The 21147-nt window shown below is 38.6% G+C and overlaps 1 long non-coding RNA gene across 2 annotated transcripts; it reads left to right on the top strand.

Annotated features, from left to right (window-relative positions):
- Positions 1-12858: 12858 nt before the first annotated feature.
- Positions 12859-20739, top strand: LOC126878390 (uncharacterized). 2 transcript variants are annotated; one of them, XR_007695651.1, is made up of 4 exons: positions 12859-13042; positions 14332-14628; positions 14695-20571; positions 20641-20739. It is a non-coding gene; the product is annotated as an uncharacterized LOC126878390 (long non-coding RNA). The 2 variants fall into 2 exon arrangements; XR_007695650.1 differs by having other exon boundaries at positions 14332-20571.
- The last annotated feature ends 408 nt before the right edge of the window (positions 20740-21147 follow it).

The following is a 21147-nucleotide window of genomic DNA, read 5'->3' as shown; positions in this document are numbered from 1 at the left end:
TTATAACCAGCGTCGAACAATAGCAACGGATATCTGCTTAATTCCGATTTTCCTGTGTATTGTTTCGGCTTTACATAATTAATAACCATCGCGAGGCGCGATTTCGTATGCGATTTAATTTCCCATTGTATCGCGATCGTCGGGTTCCAATTACTGCGGTTCAATTTGTACACGGTTTGCACGAAGAAAAAAGAAGAGAAAGGGTTTCTCCCTCGTCGATTCGATACACGCCGACGGCGTACATCGTTTGTTGTAACGCAATTTGCAGGCTGCTTTTTTTTTCGATAAAGATCGATTCATCGTACATGCGATTACCCGCGATATCGCGTAATCGTATTAACCAGGGCATCAGCGAGCACGTCATTTATTGTAATAATGGCCGATATCGGTAATTTGCGATTGGATGCAATCAGGGAACGGGCCGCAGACCATCGTTTCTCTCCTACACGTGTTTATAAAGCGGCGACGTCTGTAACGGAAGAGAAACGATGATTCTCTCTGCAGCAAATTTCTGAATATATACATATATTATAGAAGCTGCAGTTCGCGTAATACAATGACACACGGGGTATGCTTTAGCTTGACATCCGGTCTGATAATTCCAATTCAAAGTCGACACAGTCAGGTGCGTGACTGGGCGAGCCCTCCAAGTCTGAGGAGCTCTTCCTTCGCGAGGAAATTTACATAATCGATCAAGTACGTTCCAGCGGAGCAACGTCGGTCGTTTCACTTTGCCTCGAAGTATCCAACCGCTTTGCATGATCGCGAAAAAAGCGAGGCTTCCTTTGTATGCCATTCGCTGCATCCTCTTATCCTTCGTCATTCGCCTTCAATCCCCGTCTCGGTCGTTGCTCTCTATTTTCTCACCTAGTTTTCGCACTCCTTCACTCTTTTTACTTCGGACTACGTGCTCATTTCGTTCCTCGTACACATTTGTCTCGTTCAACCTTCGCGTCCTCCCTCCCCTCCGTCGTTCCTCTTCTAATCCTTTATCTCTTTCCTTCCTCCACCTCACTAACAGAGCGAATCACTTATTCACTTCCCGTTTATTTACCGTCTTTCGTATTTTCATTTGCCCTATCTCGAATATTACCTCACTCTGCTTTGTTAATCGTCCGAATTGCATAGACCATCGTTCCTTCCTCTTTTTAGGAGTTTCCTTGGCTAGCCTTTTAAGACTAAATACACATGCAATCGCGCTCAATGTCAATTAATTTTCGTACATATGTACTTTCTACGGGATATACATTTCTCTCTTTATTTCTCTTCTCTTACAGTTTATAAATTTTTATTTCGGTCCAGATAAATTACCAATATTTCCAGGATACATTCGATCACGTTCGTAAAGCCTTGGATGATATTTACTTCCTTAGCCTTTAGCCTTATAATATTTACTGAGGTATAAGACCTCAACCTCAGCTACTTACTATCACTCGCATTTCGAATATTCAAAATTCATAATCGTCAAATTGACGCTCGCTTTTCACAAAACCCTGAATCGTATCATTTTTCATTTTATTCTATCAATTAATCCGTATATATTTGAAAATAGTTAAATGTATTAATTCCAAGTTGATTATACAGCGCATTAAATAGGACAGACGTCTAATATGTCACTACTCTTCTTTTTTCGTATCCTGAAAACGTAATTTCCGTACCATCCATCTTATTTGTATCTGCCATCTACCGACCTAAGCACCTTCACTCATTTTCAGTAGCAGATAACAAACCCGACCCTCACGTTCCTACAGTCGCAACCATCTTAAAGGAAAATATGCACTGCGCATCGCATGTTGCATTGCTTCGACCACGGCCTTAAACATTTTCACGTCTCTAATTTTCCTCCACCAAACTATACTTTCTGCCTTCCTGTTTCGTTTGTCATGCCAACTTCAATTCAGACCTGTCCCACTTGTACGTTCTAGTTTGCGTATTTCTAAATTGTCCTGGCAATTACATCGTTATGTCTATACTGTTCAATTAAGCCTAGGCCAGACGAGGCAGCCAATTACGCAGGGTGGAGGATTTAATTGCGTCGGCCTGCCCGGCACGCTGCCTCCACGCGGGCAGGTATCACCACCGCCTCCGAGGCCTCTCGCGATGAAGGTATTTTCGTGCCGCGTGGTGTACCGTGCCGCGGCCGCGGCTTATACCGGAAGTTACCGTCGAACGCCGCCATACCGATGGTCAGACCGGTGATTCTCCCGCGGCAGAATTCACTACCACGTATAATTGATGTGTGTATGCGACGGCATAGCGATGCCTACGGTCTCGGTGTTGATACAAATTGCAGAGAAACTTGGAATTATTGCCGTCGCTCGTGACACGAAAGGCTGGTAAAACATTCCAGTACGCCAATTACGCGTACATATGTAGCGAAATAAAATGTCTACTAGTACAAACATAAAAATAAAAAAAAAAAAAGGAAAAAGAGAGAGGGAGGAGAGGAAAAGGCTAGACGGGCAATTCACTCGCGTCGTTTTACGACAAACTCAAATTTAACGTAGCTTGTCGTGGGTTTTCGCATTTAATGCCACTACCATCACCATGGTCGCGACAACAATTATTTTGTTCGAGATAAATGGCAATCGCTACTATATTCGATCGTTTCAACTTCCCTCTTTTTTCGTAGCTCCTTTTATGAATTGTACAAATATATAACGATGATTTAAAGCAAATAGATAACGTTGAGTTTCACCGCGTCGCGTTCTATTTGTCACGCGTACTTTCCCTCCCCTTCAGCTATGTACCGTCTTTCTATTTTTTCGGCTTTTTCCCCTGTTTTCAGTATAACATACTAAATAAGGTTGCGTATAAATATTCTGCTTTAATTAAAGCGCCGTGTACACAAAGCGCGTCGCTGCGTGTACAAAATAAAATGAAATCAACATTAATGCTTTCGCGAACGCACAATCTCGCATTCATTAGGACGTAAAGCCGAGCACAAATCTGAGACGGGGTGAGAGGTAAGGGAGGCAATGCTAGGAGAGAATGAGAGAGAAAGATGGGGAGAGAGGGGGGAAAAAGAACTCGAAACAGAGAGCCGGTTAAAATACAATTAGTACAGCATGGTTTCCAACAGGATGGCAGTCGGACTTATTGCTACAATCATTCTCCGGTTACGCAATATTGCTAAACACCAGACTCCGCAGCCAGCGTGGTCGAAATGAAGCGCGTTCGTTATACTCCCGGAACGAACTAATAAAGCGAACCAACTATGAATTATTCCTATTCAATTCCCGTTTCGCTTAATTAATACGTAACCCAACTTTCATTGAACTTCCGTCCTTGGATCTCGCTTCTCCTTCGAAGACATGCGTTCCAGGATAGCACGTTACCTAACGTCGCGACGTTATTCTACAACGATGCTACGGTAGATGCTCGTTCATACTTCTTTATTTTTCTGCTACTCTCTTGGTGAAAATTTCAATTTTCCAAAGTTTTGAATGGCATAGAAAACTATTGGTAATTGTTCATCTGTATTTCCGAGTGGATAAATGCTCCCCTAGGGCGCAGTTCTATTTTTATACGAGTTCATATTTATCCTCTACTATTTCATCGTTCATCCCTTTTTGCTAAAATCCTCTCCTCTTAGAGCTTTGAATGATACAACAACTATTATTAGTTACCTCGCTTGTGTACGTATTTCTGAATAATCGTTCCCCTAGAATACAGATCTTCAATCTTCCTATTTCTTTGTTTTTCCCTTTTAGTAAGATCTTAATTATTTAAATGTTCAATAATACGCCAACTATTTGTAATCGCTTCATTTGTCCCCGTTTCTCGGCGAATTCCACTAATCGTCATTAAGGTCGACAAGTATAAGTTATTCTCGTTCAATTTCCGTTTCGCCAATTTAGTACGTAATCCAGTTTTCATTGACATTTCCCTATGTTCTGTCGAGACATACGTCCCACGATTGCATTCGTTATCTAATAGCACGACGCTATTGCCTAATGGTATACATAGTATATACCACTATATGTATATATATAACGTTCTTTTTTTAACTATTTAATTTGTACTTTACAATTTGTTCAGCCGGACATTTGGTAAATTTTCCTAACTTAATTGCTAAATAACATGTGGATGGCTACCCCCAGCGGGATACCATCCTCGGGTTTGACTATTTTATTTCTTTAGTGAAGTCAATGGGGTGTTATGTATATAACGTAACAACCACAATTGGTGCTTTTAAACGTGTTTCTTCGAAAAGTGCTTTCTCCTAGATCCCTTGTAAATATCCACCGCTTTAAATTTCTTTTGCCGGCTCAGACCGTTTATCCGACAGCTAGCCGTGTCTCGGTATCCGTGTCGCGATACCCATGTCCCGTGGAAGAAGCCTCCGTGCGAAAGGCGTCGGAATTCAGCCACTTAAGTATAGTTAACACGAGTAGGCGAGTTACGTATATCTATACGAGGCTAGATACAGTTACGTAGACTCGCGGCAGCTCAGACAACACCCGGGGAATCTTTATCCCTCTCACTCCAGCATCCCTTTTCAGTTGCTCTGCCATCATCCGCACCCTTGTCTGCTGTCTGCCTTTCTCCAATGTTACGCGCGACTCTCTTGCTCTTAACGTTCTCTATCCTTTCTACGCCAGCCTGCAGTCGCCTCTCCCTTTCCCTCTTCACAACCACGGACAATCCCTAGTGAGCCACCGGCGCCTCTACTCTCGACGGCGCCCCGGGTCGTAATTAGTTTGTGGCTTCACCGGAGTCCGTCATCTCCCTACTTTAGCTCGGGTGGAAGAGGGACGACGTTGGCTGGCTTGTTCGCTGGCTGGCTGACTGGCTGGCTGGTTGCCCGCCTGGCCAATCTACGACGGCAGCTGGGAAAGAAACGGACGAGCGGAACGACCGCGACAACGAAGATGACGACGAGGTTATGCACGTTCGACGTCGCGAAGAAACGGCGAGCGCTAAGAACGAGAAGAGCCTCGAGACGAACCTGCGAGAGGGTACTGTCGTTGGAAAATTAATAAATGGAGGGAGAAAGAGGGAGAAGGGAAGGAAGCTCGAGTAGCTCTCGTGAAACGGTAGGGTTGTAAATATTAGGTAGTTCTGAGAGCTACGGAATTCAGCGGAGATTTTGGCGGGATTTATTGTATGCAATTAACCCTTTGATGTTAAACGTTCGGAAAGGAATGTATGCTCGGTTTATTGCATCCCGCATCCAATGAAGAAACGTTTTGTAGAAATGTTGTTCCTTTCCATTAAGAGGAACAAAAGGAAGTGCACGAGGACAATGATTCGTTTGTTGTGCTAGATGCGTAGTTGAAATCAGAAGTAGAAAAGGAATAAGATATACAGACTGTGATGTATATCTGAAATGACCGAAGACTTGAAGTTTACATAAAGATTTCTTTTACTCTTTAAGTACTATAACGAGTATTTCGCAGTTTAATTGCGAAGATCTTAGCATCAAAGTTAGATACGTACTTTAGATATATGTATGTATATATGTATTTAAAAGCATACTAATCTAACACGTTATAAATATATGAATATATAAAAATATCCTGGATCTGTATTTTCTCGTTATATCTTAAATGTATAGCAAAATCTTTATAAAATGGGCAATTATCGGAACAAATGGAAAGTGCATTTAATTATTTATTCATTCGATGTTCTCGCGGATATTTTCGCGTTTGCGAGAGCTTCCCGCAAGTTTCGCGAAAGCAGTCGAATTGACCGGTGCGCACAATTATATTTAAGTTTATCGATACGTTCGCCCGTTTCCATCTGGATCGTGTTATCAGAGTTAACCAATAGTTTCTCAAAAGCGTACTTTAAACCAACGATAAAAGCAACTAATTAAAACACAAAAGACCGAGTAACCAGCGGAATATCTAAACGATGCGGCGCGCTCGATTTCCTCGCCCCGGCAAACCGGATTCGCCAGTCGAACAAAAGGTTAACACCGGCTTTTAACTCTTTCGATCCCGTGCGTTCTCGTGATTTGTCAAAGAGCCGTGTATCTTGCTATTTTAAATACAAATGAATCAAATGAGAAAACCAGGTCCCCATTAAAATCGCTCTAATTAAGTATCTCACGCGATCTGTCATCGATTTCTCGCAGCAATGGGGGTAACGAAGCAACCCTTTCGGCCACGTCTTCGTGTGCGTCACGCAATTTCCGCCATCGGCGTGTGTGCATGCACGATTATACACAACGGAACGCGATATCAGCCGCCAATCAATGCAGCGTTGCGTCTCCGTAAGACGTAACAATAACCAGTGGCGCGACGCCTGTTCTTGTAATCAAGAAGGAAGAAAAATATTCCCAGGAACCCGGGGGGAATTCTCGAGGAAGCGTGAGATCGAACAAAGGTATCGACGGTTACCAATACCTCCCCAAGGAGACCCGGGCTAAATTGTTCCCGAAATGCAGCGTCTGTTACTTCAACGTTTTATTCCATCCTCCTTCCACCTTTCGGTCTTTCTTTTCGAGAGAGGACTTTCTTTCCGTTTCTCGTACATCCTCGTCCCGTTGATTCTGTGTGAGTTTAACGATTGTCATTCGGCTCCTATAGTTTAAGAGAGATAGGATGGCGTCGCCTGGCTTAGCTAAGCCCTTGGCTGGATACTTGGCCAGCCTCTCTTGCCCTTCGTCCGATGCCGCTCTATCTTAGATATAAACATGTCGCTCGTCGTGTATAGCTATTGTATCTTAACAACAAGATAGAGGATATCCGCGAATCTCTCTTTCAACCCTTTGTGTAATGATGATACATGGAACACCAAGTTACATAAGGTTGTACCTTTAAACGACAGTTTCTCCCCTCAAAATATAAGGAAAGAAGAGCCCGGTAAGACGTTGATAAATCTATTGTAACTTTCCGCTTCTGTAACTTTAAGAAGATGACTTTTAGTTTATATTTCTACACTTTCTCGATTAGGTATCACATAATTTTTCAAATTGAAGCTTTTGCATATTTCTATGTTTTCACGTCGAACTATGGGTAGATAAATTTGGAAATAGGAAAGGTATTTTCGAACCTGTCATGGTAATGCAGCGGATCGAATATTAATGGAACGACGGAAGACATCGATATTACGTGAGATACTACTATTTTTGCATTAGATTCGCCTATCTCTTTTTCAACTGTTTTTGCTTTGTTGCAACGACGTTAAAATAATTCCTACATTTTATACCTCGAACAAGGCAAGTAAAATACCTAGGACTCCACTTAGACACACAACTTGAATGGAAACAACATACTAAATCAATTATAGACAAAATACGGATAAAAAGAAGACAGATGTACTGGCTAACTAGTCGAAATTCTGAACTCAGCATAGACAATAAACTAAAAATCTACAAAACGATAAAACAAATTTGGACGTACGGAATACCACTATGGGGGACAGCAGCAATAAGCCACATAAGTAAACTAGAGTCGCTACAATCGAAGATACTGAGAATAGTCAACGCCCCATGGTATGTCAAAAACGAGGATATACTCAAAGACTTAAAAATACTAACGGTCAAAGAAGAGATCGACAGGTACGCAGAAAAATACAAGGAAAGAACGGCAACACATCCAAATCAGTTGGCTGCTCGCGAGCAAAACTCTCATAGAAAGAAGACTAAAAAGAAAACACCCCACTGACCTCACTAAAGAAATAAAATAGTCAAACTCCAAGATGGTATCCCACTGGGGGTAGCCATCCACATGTTATTTAGCAATTAAGTTAGAAAAATTTACCAAATGTCCAGCTGGACAAATTGTAAAGTACAAATTACATAATAATAAAAAAAAAATGTTATACCCAAAGTTCCCATTCCTATGTTAGATTCGACGATCTTTTCTGCTATTCTCGTTGAGCAACAACGGGTTCTGAACGTACACTAAGCATACAGAGGGTAGACATAGTCGGCGGAGATGTTGGTGAATGCGTGATAGTCGCGCGACACCGAAGCACACCGGATCGTTCCCCGTGCAAAACAGGATGAAAGTTTGTCGCGTGGCAAGGAGCTAGGACAGGAGAAAGGAAACGAGCGGAAGGCTGAGTTTAGTAGGTAGCAGCGGCAGAGCCGGAGTTGGTTGGTACGGGGTTATATTCATGGCGACAGCGCCAGATGTGCAGTAACGCCGCTTGGACGTTGAACGTCCCGTTGCTTCCAGCAGGATATTTATTGTGCCTCGGACACGTTACTAGCTCCTTGCCGAACGAACGTGCTGGCACGTTCCTACCTTTGCTCCTCGCTGCCTGAATTCTTCGATACCCGTTCGATCTCCTTGCACGATTTGCACGGATTTCACGCTCGGAATGATTGACCGATGACGATCGTTCACGGACCCTTGTACGGCCGAATTATTATACCGTTTTATCGAATGGTCCTCCATTTTAATTGAAATCGACGACTGACATCAATACAATAATAGCGTCGTTTATTCTCTGGCTCGCGATATTCACAGCTTTGAGGAAAATGGCTAAGGTATTCAGGGAAAACTCGACTAAAATCTTGTTTCCCATTTTCGAAATACGAAAAGTTTACACTTGGAAATTGTTAATTGTATATTAGTTTGCGCGTGTTGTTTAAAACGGTCCTTTTGTATCTTTATTGCATAGCAGATCTAGGAGTATCTTGGTTGTCTGTATTCAACGAACGTCCGCCATTGATAATCTACTTATTCTTTTCTGATATGATCGCTAAACATCGATATATTGAAATCAATTGTCACAGAAAGAAATATTTTTAATTAATATTTTTGTTAAAAAAAAACATAACCGCTGTGCGGAGAACGAATAGCCTTTCAGACTTTAATCAGATCGAGCATTTTGATCCTTACAGTGAAAACTACAACCTCTTAATAAGTCCACTTCTCGACAAAACAAAATCGTATCACAGTCTATATCTGTTTTTACTTAAGACAACTTCCCAAACTTATCGACGATGTTCCTCGGTCTCGTTGTGGGGAATGTTCTGTATCTCCTCAAAGTGTTTTCTCTTGAAGTGGTTTTAATGAGATTGGATGTTAATGTTCTGAAAAATCGCACGAGCTGCCCAGCTGTACTCTCTGATATCTCATGCTCGCGCCGTTATTTCATTGGCAAGAAAAAACTTTCTGCTGACTGTGTACAGATAATGAAAGTTATTCTTTCCTCTCGTAATGGTTCCTAGAAGCTATCGATCAATTCTTAAAAGCTGCTTTTTCGAAAGCGATGTGCTTGAAAAATGGAGAGAAATTTTGAACCTAGTGTCTTCTAGGGTGGTTTATCTTCCCTGTGATCTTAGTGGATTTACGATGCATGGTTCTTGACAATTGTTACCTGCCTTGTATAGAATCCGCTGGGAATATGTACAATGCTTGAATATAGAGTTTCTGTTGCAACGATGCTATTTCCGCGAGTAAAATGATGCGGCAGAATAGTCAGTGTAACTATAAAATATTATTGGAAATCTCTTATCTTTACGATGTATACAATATTGCAACTGGGATACTAATTTTATGGAATTTGTAATAACGTTGCCTTTTGCTATTTGTCGATTTTACTTAAAATTATCCATTGTTATTTACGTTACTCTATAATATTGTAGTTCGCGCTTCTTTTTCTCCTTTTTGTTTTATCCATTTCCAACTTTCATCTCTTTCGTACTATCATTACGTAATTGGTGCCTCAAAGAATTATCATTATATAAATTCATTTATATTTATCGATGGATAATCAATACTACCCTGTTAAATTTTCTTTTACGGTTAATTAAATGTATCGAAGATGATATTTGTTACGAATCAGGTATATTTGATATTAAGAAAATTTAGACTAAAAATATTAAAGTTATATTATTGAACAACAGGAATAATTAGAATATTCGTGTTATTCTCTTAGGTGAATTCCAATTTAGACAATGTATCGTGAAAGTTACTGGAAGTATAATGTTAAGGTTTGTGGAAGGTCCATTCTCCAGTATAATGTATAAATTATTTTGGAAGATACAGTAACATCACCATTGCAACAATTTTTTAATTTTAGATTTAGGTAACATAATATTTTGAGGAGTCCACGTGTGTTCATTTTAAAAAATGGCATTTAGCATTTACCCAACCTAACCCGATCCTACAAAAATAATTAATGTTTTAATTAGATTAATAATATAATTTCAATATTTATATCTCGAAGCGTTTAAGAAGAAGTTACGAAACATCGAAGCAGCGATCAAAGAACGTTTCTTATTCTTTTATCATTATTCTTATATTTCAAGTTTATCCTGACTAATATTCATCGCGAAAGAACTCGTTCATTGTATTGTTTGCGTTATCGTTTACATTATATGTCACATCTGAACTAGTAATTGGCTGCGGGTGCTCGATCGGCATTATTCCGTGGCAGATTTATTTCTGTCGGTAGATTCAATCTGGTTTTCATACCCGCTCCATCAGGGACAGAAATTGCCGCGAACGCAATAATAATTCTATGAACGGTTCCGCAGTTATGCAGTCGAATCTATCGGGATGCGCATTTATTGTTGCCCGCGAGTGCTATCGCGATTCTGGTTTCCTCTAGTTCTGTTTTTCCACCTCTCTCTTTCCATCACTGTTTTTTTTTTTATTTTTTCGTTTTCGTCCGACTAGTTCGATACAGATCGTTCGATCCATATTTTACAATATATTTCGACGCACAAACAAACGTTATTATTTTTTCTAGCCTCTCGAAATAATCGAGAACACGATTTTAAATTGCGTACAGATTTCTACGTGCTGTTTGTGAAACATTGTAAGATCGTGTAGAATTTTAACGTATGTATAACATGGAATTCTAGCTCGAGGCGTTGCACGCTGTTGCATTTATCGAGTTTTCTAAACGTAACAGTTCTCTTTCCCTTCTTTTTATTGTTTTTATTATTTTAACGTTAACATCGATGAGTATTATCAGACCGGTTATAAAGAAAATCGATTGCGAATTTTCCGGTATTTTGACCGATTTCTCTCCTTGTTGCGTTTTTGCTAGACGGTTAAACAAACGAATTACACGGAATATCTCGCACGACACTTCTTGAAGTTTGATACCTGCAACCAACTCACCGGAAAGTTTTCACTACAGTTACAGCGAATTTGTTACGATTCTCGCGCTCTTTTCCCGGGAAATGAGGTAAACGTTAGGACAACTCTGCACGGTCAGTAGTTTACGACGCGTTTCGATTTACGACGGTGTCGCGAACTTCTTATTGCGGTTCTGGAAAAACTGCAAACGCGCCGCTTCTTAACTTGTGCGAAATGACTATTTTAAAGTGACTCGCGTGATGATGTACAAGGAAAATTGTTTCTGTACAAAATACTTCGAATATCTTTTCATTTTACTATGATCTTTGCGTTGTGTGCAGAATTATGACAATTATTGTATTTGTAAAAAAAGAAGCAGAGCAGATAGTAAAAAATAAATCTTACGGAGAATGTGGTATTTTCTTTCGTTATTTAAGCGTATACAAATTTTGTTACCCTCTAGAAGATCTGTCTAAACATTTGTTGTTCACGGAAGAAAAAATAGCTTGATTTTGCAAAAAAGATTATTCATTTTATCTTAAATTTGTAGCTTGAAAATTATATTTTTTTAATATCCCAGTTGTATGATTTGTATTGACCTACATTCAATATGATTTAAATTATACCTCGAAACTGCAATTTTATGGCGTTCTACTTTAAATTTTCAATAATTCCGAGTCGAAAATTACGAATGATTTTTTCTGTTATTTTCTATAAACTTGTTTAACGTGGCCTGATGATTGAATAAAGTATTACGGAAAAAATCCATCTCAACGATACTGTATCAGAGTTTATTCGATTTAATTTCCTGTTCTACGTAATATTCACCCTCCCGGAATATACGTTCTCTTTATCTTTCAAAATAAATTTGTTCTTTTGTGTTTAATTTATATACTAGAAAATAACGTAGATAAGTCTCCAATATCGATATCCTTGGTGACCACACAAGTTCCTCATCCCAAATTACTTTTTGTCTAAAACACTGTGGCCCTATTAGAATCCTCGAATTCTTTATACTTTAATAAATCTTGCCTTCGTTTTAATCGAATATCATACAAAAGCTAATAACGTCTTAGACGATTGTTGATACGAAGTTGAAACGAAGAGAAATCACGCGTATCGATGATTCTTCGAGAAATACAATTCGGTGAGAAATGGTGGAGAAAACGCAATTGGGTTAATACACAGTTCGTAAAGCACGAATCGCGCATAAACGAGTCAAACAAATCGATAGCCCATCAAACAGAAATTCGGCAAACCAACGGCAGACGGATAGATGCTGGAATTGCTACATTCGACAGCACTGCTTTCAAGAAGTTTCAAATGCAAAGCTGAATACACAGGTGCGGTTTGACGCACTCGCTCGTAATCCGCATCTAACCCACTTTACACCTTCCCATGTAACTTCTGTTTCGAATCACGCATGCATAATCGCATGTTTAATAAGCTACGTCGATGGAGAAAAAGGAACTAAACCAATGCACGGCTCGTTGCTCGTTCGATTTTCTTTAAAGCGTGCTTTTCGTCCTCGTCGCGTTATTTCTACCATCTAACGCGGGTAATAATCTATGCAAAACCTCGCTGACGATGGCAAATATGAAATTAATGTTTTCTCAGTTCAAACTCATTCGTAGAATAAATCTGAAAACGCGTGCGATCGAATTGGAATTTATAAACAGCGAACAAATGGAGAAAAATGAGCATGCACGTGGTTAGAATCCACGTCGACTAACTCGAAAATTGGAATGTAGAGAAAAATGGTTGTATTAGAAGCGTTATCTTTCAAATTTATCTACAAGCATACTATCATTTACATTATCTCTTTACAATAAACGAATTTATGGTAGTCGTTTGTTTTTTCAGAATTGAATGCCGATCCAGTACATGGACGATGGAATGGAGAAATTGATAGACGCAAGTTTACGAAACGAAACGGCGATCGTATAGTTGTGAAAATTTCTGTGCCGACATTACGGAATTTGTTTATGGCACACGATGCCATTGGAAAAGGAGAGTGCAGAGTTCTAGAAGCATGTAACACGTGTGAGGTATGTTCGGTTGACAGAGGTGAAGCTGTATAAATCAACCCTGTCGGGTTACGTACGAGGTATTTTGCTCTAACGACGCACGTATCCTACTGATCTTTACTCCGTAAATGTTATACGAGGCAAACGGACATGTTAGTTGCGTTAAATTTACTTATTACACGAAGGAATTTATCGTGATACGTAACTATAACATACGACAGTATTACGCTGCCCGAATTCATATCGATTTATTTTACGATCTCAGTGTAGCAATTTTAGCGAATCGAAAGACGAAAAAAAGACGAATAGAGCGATTAATTTAGATATTTTCTTCTGAAATCAGCAGCCTTCAATTATTCGGAATGCCACGGTATTATATCGGTAATACTTGTTTTGCGCAAGCGAGCGTTAAAAAAGAAAGGTGAATAATTTATCGGGGGCGGGGACAAATAAAAGTATCGTATACATTCGGCGTTCGATAATAAAAACAAATTGATTCGCCTACGTATTCGCAGTCGAACATGCTTTATATCGTTTGGCCGACCACTTAATATTCCATGCGCAAAACGAAATCGATTTACAAAAATTATCGCACCGCCGGTGAATAACCAACGAATGCAATGTATCTTTTCGCGTTATCGTTTCCGACGGTGGCGGTACACACGGTTTTCCACGGAACGATTTCAATTTCATGCAATAATTGGCATAAATGGCGCGAATATGGAAATGCATCGTTTTACGCGTAGCCCAAGTTTCGGCCAACTTGGGGAATAGTCGACGGGATAATGACTCCCACCCCATATAGAAAACTCAGTTCCCATCTATTCAACGTCTAGTTCTGGCGCGCGGAGAAAATTCAGGAAACACGCATTGCTTTGCATATATTAAAACTAAGTGTTCAAACGGCGTAGCCTGCATCGCGTTCGTGATATCATAAGTACATGCGGGGCGATGAATCGCTCGTTGGGTTCCGAGAACAAGTCTTCCGTGCCCGGCGAAGTCGTTTAAATTGTGTTATTGCGGCGCGATAAATTACAGACGTGGAAAGAGAGGGTGAGAGCAAGAAGAGGCCATGAACGCCACAAGGTGGGAAAAGAAATTTTTCGTAGCGAACGCGCGAAAACTTCTCTCTCACGGGCAGCGATAACTTTCAACGTTAGGAAAAGTACCGAGCCATCCACCGCCACTGCCGCGCCGCGTCCTGGAATTTAACTTTCGTCCTGATCCACCTGAACCCTGTTTAATCTTCAGTTTACCTTACCTCGATCTCACGAGCCGCTGGTGAACGCCTCGACTTTTCCTTTTTGCAGAAATTTCTTATATCGCTCATGGAACTCTCGTTTCCTACGTCTTACACGTAACACATCGGTCGGGCTGAATTCGTTTCGAAACTGGACGATCGAGCTTCGAGATGGCTACGTATTTATGTGATAAATATGGTGGTGGATGTGTGTACGCTGGTGGCCGAGGGCTGGGATAGGATAACTGTGACTTTTCAGACAGTAATTTGTTAAGCTCCGGATCATATTTTTCTCGAGAACTTGTGCGTGGCTGGAATTTCTTAGGAAACTTTCTCCAGCAAGTTTTCAAGTTAGATTCTCTGAATGGTAATTAATAAATCGTTGGTATACGTGAGTGTAAAGATTGACGATTTGTGACTGCTTTTCTTTTAGCGCTAAATGTGAAATATTGTTGTTTCAAGATTTGGATATCATAGAACGATATTGGCTACTAAAATTTATTCCCTCGTCGATTGATCGTATTAAAGGAAAACGAATTTACTGTAAGTAGAAGAATAAATTTGCTAGATGCGGTCGAGTCGGTAACAGAATGACGACGTGTTTAAACATTGATTTAAAAATATCTCGTTGTCAGCCGTCGTAAACAATGAGAATATTCGTGTGATATTTTTGCACGCATTTAAACTTAGCAAAAGCACTGTAAAAGTAGCTGAAGACATTAATTTAGTTTGTCTAGTAAATATAAAATATCTAGTAAATATAAAAGACAGACATGCAAATGTTAGGGCAGTTTAAAAAGTAAAGCGATGTTTCGTTAGAACATGAACCGAGAGGAAGCCTGGAGAATGTCATCGACGTTTGAGATAGTCAAGATATATTACTGGAAATAATTTACGATGAAAAGCAAGAGAAATAGCGTTTCAAGCGAAGGGAAACCATTTTACCATTAGGCAGATTAAAGAAATACGTCAAAGTAACGAAAATGGGCTGCAGAAGCTTAGACGAATGGAGATAACCTTGTTCGATTCCAAAGGAATAAACAGGATCCGTTTTTGAAGCGTATTATCGCTTGTGATGAAAAGTGGATTTTATTCAATTACTGAAAACGTTTGAGATAACATTTTGATAAAGATGAACATGCAAATTTCATGCCAAAACGTTGTTTCGCTCGGAAAGGAAAATAATCGTGACACAATATAGAAATAAAATCCTGTTAATATTAAAATCTATCTCTTAATTCAGTTAATATTAATATTCGTAAATTAAAATAATTACTAGTAAATCGGTGTATTAAAGAGCAGTTTTATTAATTCATTATGACGAATTATAATGAATAATGAAACATCTCGAATACGAATTAAAATTAAATAGATTGTATAAAGTGGAATAAATTTTATCGAAATTACTAATTATTAATTATTATTAAAATTATTATTGAAATTAAAAAGCCGGACAAAATTATTTTTTGCGTATAACATTTGAATATTTAGTTAAAAAATCGTGACAAGCTATTCTCTTGTAATATTCATCGTCTGTATCCTATTCATTTCCTACAATCCGAGGGCGAAATTATCACAGGAATATATCGTAAACAAACAGATGGAGTTAATAAAGAAATAACCATGCGTTGGCTAACAAATGGAAATTAAACCTGCTGTATTCCTTGTGCATATCGGGAATAATCATACGAAAATTCCAGGCATCAGAATATGAAATATAGTCATATCTCGTCTATATTCTTTTCACGCAAAAATTTCCAAATTTGCAGTAGAAAATTTGTTAGCATAAAAATCGTTTCAAAATGAGGGCGCTCTAAAAATAGTATCGCGAATATTTTCATAAAACTGAAGTAACACAATTAATTAGCAATTGAGAAGAGGATATAGAAAATACAATTTGGAAGATGTACAAATGATATATGTATAAACATATGCATTAATCTAGCAATAAAAATATAGCATGCAACGTATTGCAGGAAAAACATAATATCTTGCTGGGGACCCATTTACGATCCACTTGTAGAACGACGACGTTTTTTAGCGTTTAACCGAGAAATTATTTCAAATTTTCTATTGAAGTTTATTATCATTACAAAGACTGCTCGTCTTTGACTTGCCCAAAAAGACAATTTAGTTGCTAGAAAGACAAAGGCGTCATTACGTTATTACTGGGATCGATCGAGGAGCTTTCGACGATCGCATTGTTATCAACTTTCTATCTTTTTTATACGATGGAAAGGACAAAGTGCTGTAAAAGCTGCTATATAATTATCGATTTAAACGGAGGAAATATTAAAAAACCAGAACTAAAATTTCCAGTGCTATAAAATAAAGCATGAAGTTTCTCAATCTCGTTTATCCTCGAAGAACGAACATGAGATAATTTGCAGATAATATTTTTCAATTTCGACCCTGGTATTAAGTTAGTCGAAGATCCCTACATTTCTGTATAGATCAGGTATTCCGGTGTCTTGTTCTGCACCCAATAAAGATCAATGTATCGTAATACCACGACATGCTAATACAGTCGGTAGTTCTGACGAATTTACAACCCTTCAGTCCACTTTCCCTAAAGTTCACCCAGTGTAATACTCTTGCGTAAGAAACTTGCAGGCCACGTACCGTGGTATCAGCCGATGTTGCAATACGGAAAACCTGTTCAACGATAACCGTTTCGATCGTGTTATTTCTGTATGATTTGAAATTTGAAGCAGACACAAATGTTGCAGCATCGGTAGCATAAATTGCTGGAGAGCGTACTTGGCGAATTTTCCTCCATAATCTATATGCTGATGTAGCAAAGAATTTCAAAAATATCAGGAGACAGCCAATTAGGTTAAGAGCAAGTAAGAAGAAGCTTTTATATCCGAAGTAAAGTCGCGACAAAACTACACAAATACTACTAGCTGTTTTCTCGTATTGCTCCTATCGTAGATAAGTACAACAATGTATCTGGTATGCTATATCGAGATTAAATTGTTGTAACCTTATGATAAGGACAAATTGTACGACAATAAGGAAACATATGAAATTTATGACGGCTTATAATTACGGAACGATATGTACTGTAATATTATTTTGTATAATTCATATACACATAAATAATACAATGTCACTCATTGTACAACAGCAAAATTGACTATAGTAGCCAGCACGTTGGGTAGTTAGGGAGTAGTTGAATTCATTGCACAATGCATACGTGTTGAACAAGAGTAATTGGACTCCCAGAGAATTTATCGAACGAAAATGCTAGAAAATAATGTATCATTTTCAACGTCGTGTTACAAATTTTAACAAACTACGGGACAACGGATTTCAAATATTCCACAAACATGACTGATATACGCATATCTTTTTAACGGAGATATAAAAATATAAAATATGTAGAAACCGCGAAACGACGTCGTAATATCGTAATATCTTTCATAGTCAGAACTCATAATCACCGAGTTCTAGGATCTTCATCGCTCAAACATGAAGGATATTTGACTCTTCAAATTAATGAAACGTTAGATATTATCTCAAATAACAACGAAGATAAAGAAAAGAGTAAAGAGGGTAAAAGATCTCGTCAATGAAAATTTCAAGATCGCCGAAATTACAGGCACATAGAGCTAGATTGAACGCGCAAGTTGCAGAAAAGAAGATGAGGTCTTACGACTATGGCTACGCGTGAGGTTTCATGACCGAGATCTGTTCGAGTGGTGTCTTACTGGGCAACTTCCCACAAACAACTCGTAGATTCTTATTGGGCAAGATTCCACGACTTCCAGATCTCACTGGCCAAGGTCCATCGATTTCACAGTCTTACCGTGCAAGGTTCAACAGTTTCAGAATGGTCTGAGTCGATGATCTGCGACCTTGGGGTCACATTGAACAAAGCAGTACGAGTCTGGTACGTTATAGAAGAGGTACATAACTAATTACATAAGAATCTACATAAAAGTTGTATTGAACAAATTAGAATGAAAGGTACGTGAAAAAATACGTAATGCAAAGGACAAAAAGTATTGATCAATAAACGTCCATAAAGTTGGGAAGAATGCATCGTTGTAAATTTATAAAGCTCCCGTGAAAAGTCATCATTCTGACTATTCTGATAGTTCTAGCGTTAATGGACGATATCTCACGATTCCTCGATCTAACTTGGAAATGCGTTTGATGGCTGATTTACACTTTGACTGCCACGCTGGTAATATATGACCAGCCATGGTTTTTCCAACCAGAGCGTTGGACTTCTTACAATTGTAAAAATTGTATATGAAAATTGACAGTTAGGTCATTTTGAATATAACCGATAAATAGAAGATACTTTGAAACAAAAAGTGTCCCATTGAACAATTAAACATTTTTATTAGAACATCAATAAAAAAAAAAGAACAAATCTTGCATCTAATGGTGCACTGTGTTTGCATCCATATCTTTGAGGGGTAATCTACGAATATTATTATAAACACAGCTTAGAAAATAATCGTAAATGTCGCTTTATAATCGTATATGTAATTGAAGTTAGAAGTGTGCACATACCTTACTATTATATATAGAATGAGCAAATACTGTTTATTAATATCTTTCAGTAATATATTCTGGACGTTTTGCTTACAACGAAATGACGAATGCGAATGGTTTGTTGAAATAAACAAAGTCTTGTTATAATATGTCATTATCAACTGTTATCAAGGCGTCACGGTGGTCACCCGTGACCACCAATAAGATAAACGGTCCATTGGGGAAAAATGTTATCTTACATCATCAATTTATTATTATTTTGCCATTATAACTTTGAATAATAAAAATACTCCCGTGACGTCCTGAGCGAACCATGTGATTTCGGCGTGGCAGTCAAAGTGTTAATTAAATGAGATCCTCGATTCTAGAGTCTACGACATTGTTTAAAGTCTCGAAGGTCCAACAATTAAGTGTCACCGTTTCAACACGTCACCAACTAAAATAATATGACACCGATTGTAAAATCTAGTCGAGTATTGCGTGATTCTCATTAAGTAGAAACTCACGACTCCAGCATTTTATAGGAAAAATCTACAAATGCCAATGTTTATCAAAGTCCCACAATCTCAGAACTGCCCAAGGCAAAGTCCCACAGATTTGGATGGTTGCGGATAAGATACTACGATTTTAGGATCTGGTCGGGCGAGATTCCACGATTCCGGAGATTTAGTGGGCGAGATCTTGCAAGCTCGGGATGGTCCGCGATCGTGTCTCACGGTGGTAGTGTCTAAGTAGGTGAGGTCCTATGACCCAAAGTTTGGCCGAGGTTCCACGACTTCGTTGTCTAGTCTGCTGGAGTTCTATGACTCTAAGTGTGTTCGAGGTAAGTCTTTTAACCTCATGGACATCGAGAATCAATTAGCGTCTAATATAAATTTATACGACGATATATATGATATAATATGAAATACATGGCAATCTATGTTTTTATGAAAACAGGCACAGAAATAAAACCTAATAGGAGATTTATTTTACCCTTTAAATGTTACGAATGTACGTTACTCTTATCTTTTCCTCTTAAAATTTTATTCATTCTTGGAAAATCTTAATTGAAAAATTTCAGAAACTAATGCATCTGTAACCCGTACTTTGTTCTACAACAAAGAATATACTACAAAATGACCTCCTCGTGGAAAACCAAATTACTTCAACGTAAAGCAGACTGCAATATTACTTGTAATTTTTCAATTATAGTTCGAAATATGAATATCAACTTGGCGGACGCTTACCAACGTCTCCTCCAATTACCAACTTCACGACAATTTCACTTTTGTCGTAATGATAAAATAATATTAACAGAAGCGACGTCAAAGTATTCTTTGTAGGAGAGCAGGAGCGCCGTTTAACGCGTGCTACATATTGGTTGGTATAACGAGGAGAAGCTCTACCACGTGCCGCAACTTTATGGCACTTACAATGGCGGAACGATATTCATTAATCAGAATGTCCAACACGTGTTATCGAAACACTGCTAGTTTGCATTCGGAAAAGTTATTGCCAAACTAAATTTGGCGCTGCGTTCGGTCATGGCTATGGAAGGATAACGAGCAAGTTCGTGCCGAAAGTTTAGCTCCCGTGGACCGTATCAGCTCGACCGTATTAGTATTTCTAAACATAACGATCATGGTGTTGTTGGTCTTGCAGCTTGATTAACTCTTCGTTCTCCATAGTCTTCGCGGAACGTGGAAAATCTGACGACCCGAAGATTGTTTGGGATCGTCGAAGATAAAACGAACGGAAGAGCAACAGAGAAGCAAGGACAAAGCAGAGAATGGTAAAAGATAAAAGAAGCAGGTGAAAGGTAATGGAAAAAGGAAGAGGCAAATGAACCCTTCTTACTCTCTGATATTCAATTAATGTTTTTATATAGGAAGTGCGCTGCAGTCTGATAATTAGCGAAACTGGAGTAATTGGAAGAGAACGCTGAATGTATAATATTCAACGTGATATTATCGATATCGTGTCAGAATCGGCGATATTGGAATATATATATATATATATATATATATATATATATATATATATATATATATATATATATAACAAATATAATAAAAAATACAACTGATAATCGGATCGAGCGTTATTTTTTTCTCCATTCTTTTGTTTGCCCTTGTTGTTGCATTTTCTTTCTCTTTTTTTTGTTTTCTATGTTGGTTACTTCACCACAAGCGAAAAAAATGATTAAATTTTATTAAATTGCATGACGTAGTGGTGTTCGGGTTTATAGGGGAATAAAAGAATGGCGGTTAACTCTGTTTCGCCGCGAAATTGGCTATTCTAGATTACCAGAAAGGAAGTTTTTCCATAACGGCGTACTGTTGCTCGCCTTTATTGCCTCGGAAACCAAAATGTAACTTTCGAAAATTGAATGCGG

The sequence above is a fragment of the Bombus huntii genome, chromosome 2 (assembly GCF_024542735.1).
Source record: "Bombus huntii isolate Logan2020A chromosome 2, iyBomHunt1.1, whole genome shotgun sequence".
NCBI classification, from domain to species: domain Eukaryota; kingdom Metazoa; phylum Arthropoda; class Insecta; order Hymenoptera; family Apidae; genus Bombus; species Bombus huntii.
Note: the sequence above shows the minus strand (reverse complement) of the source record. Positions and strands in the feature narration are given on the sequence as shown.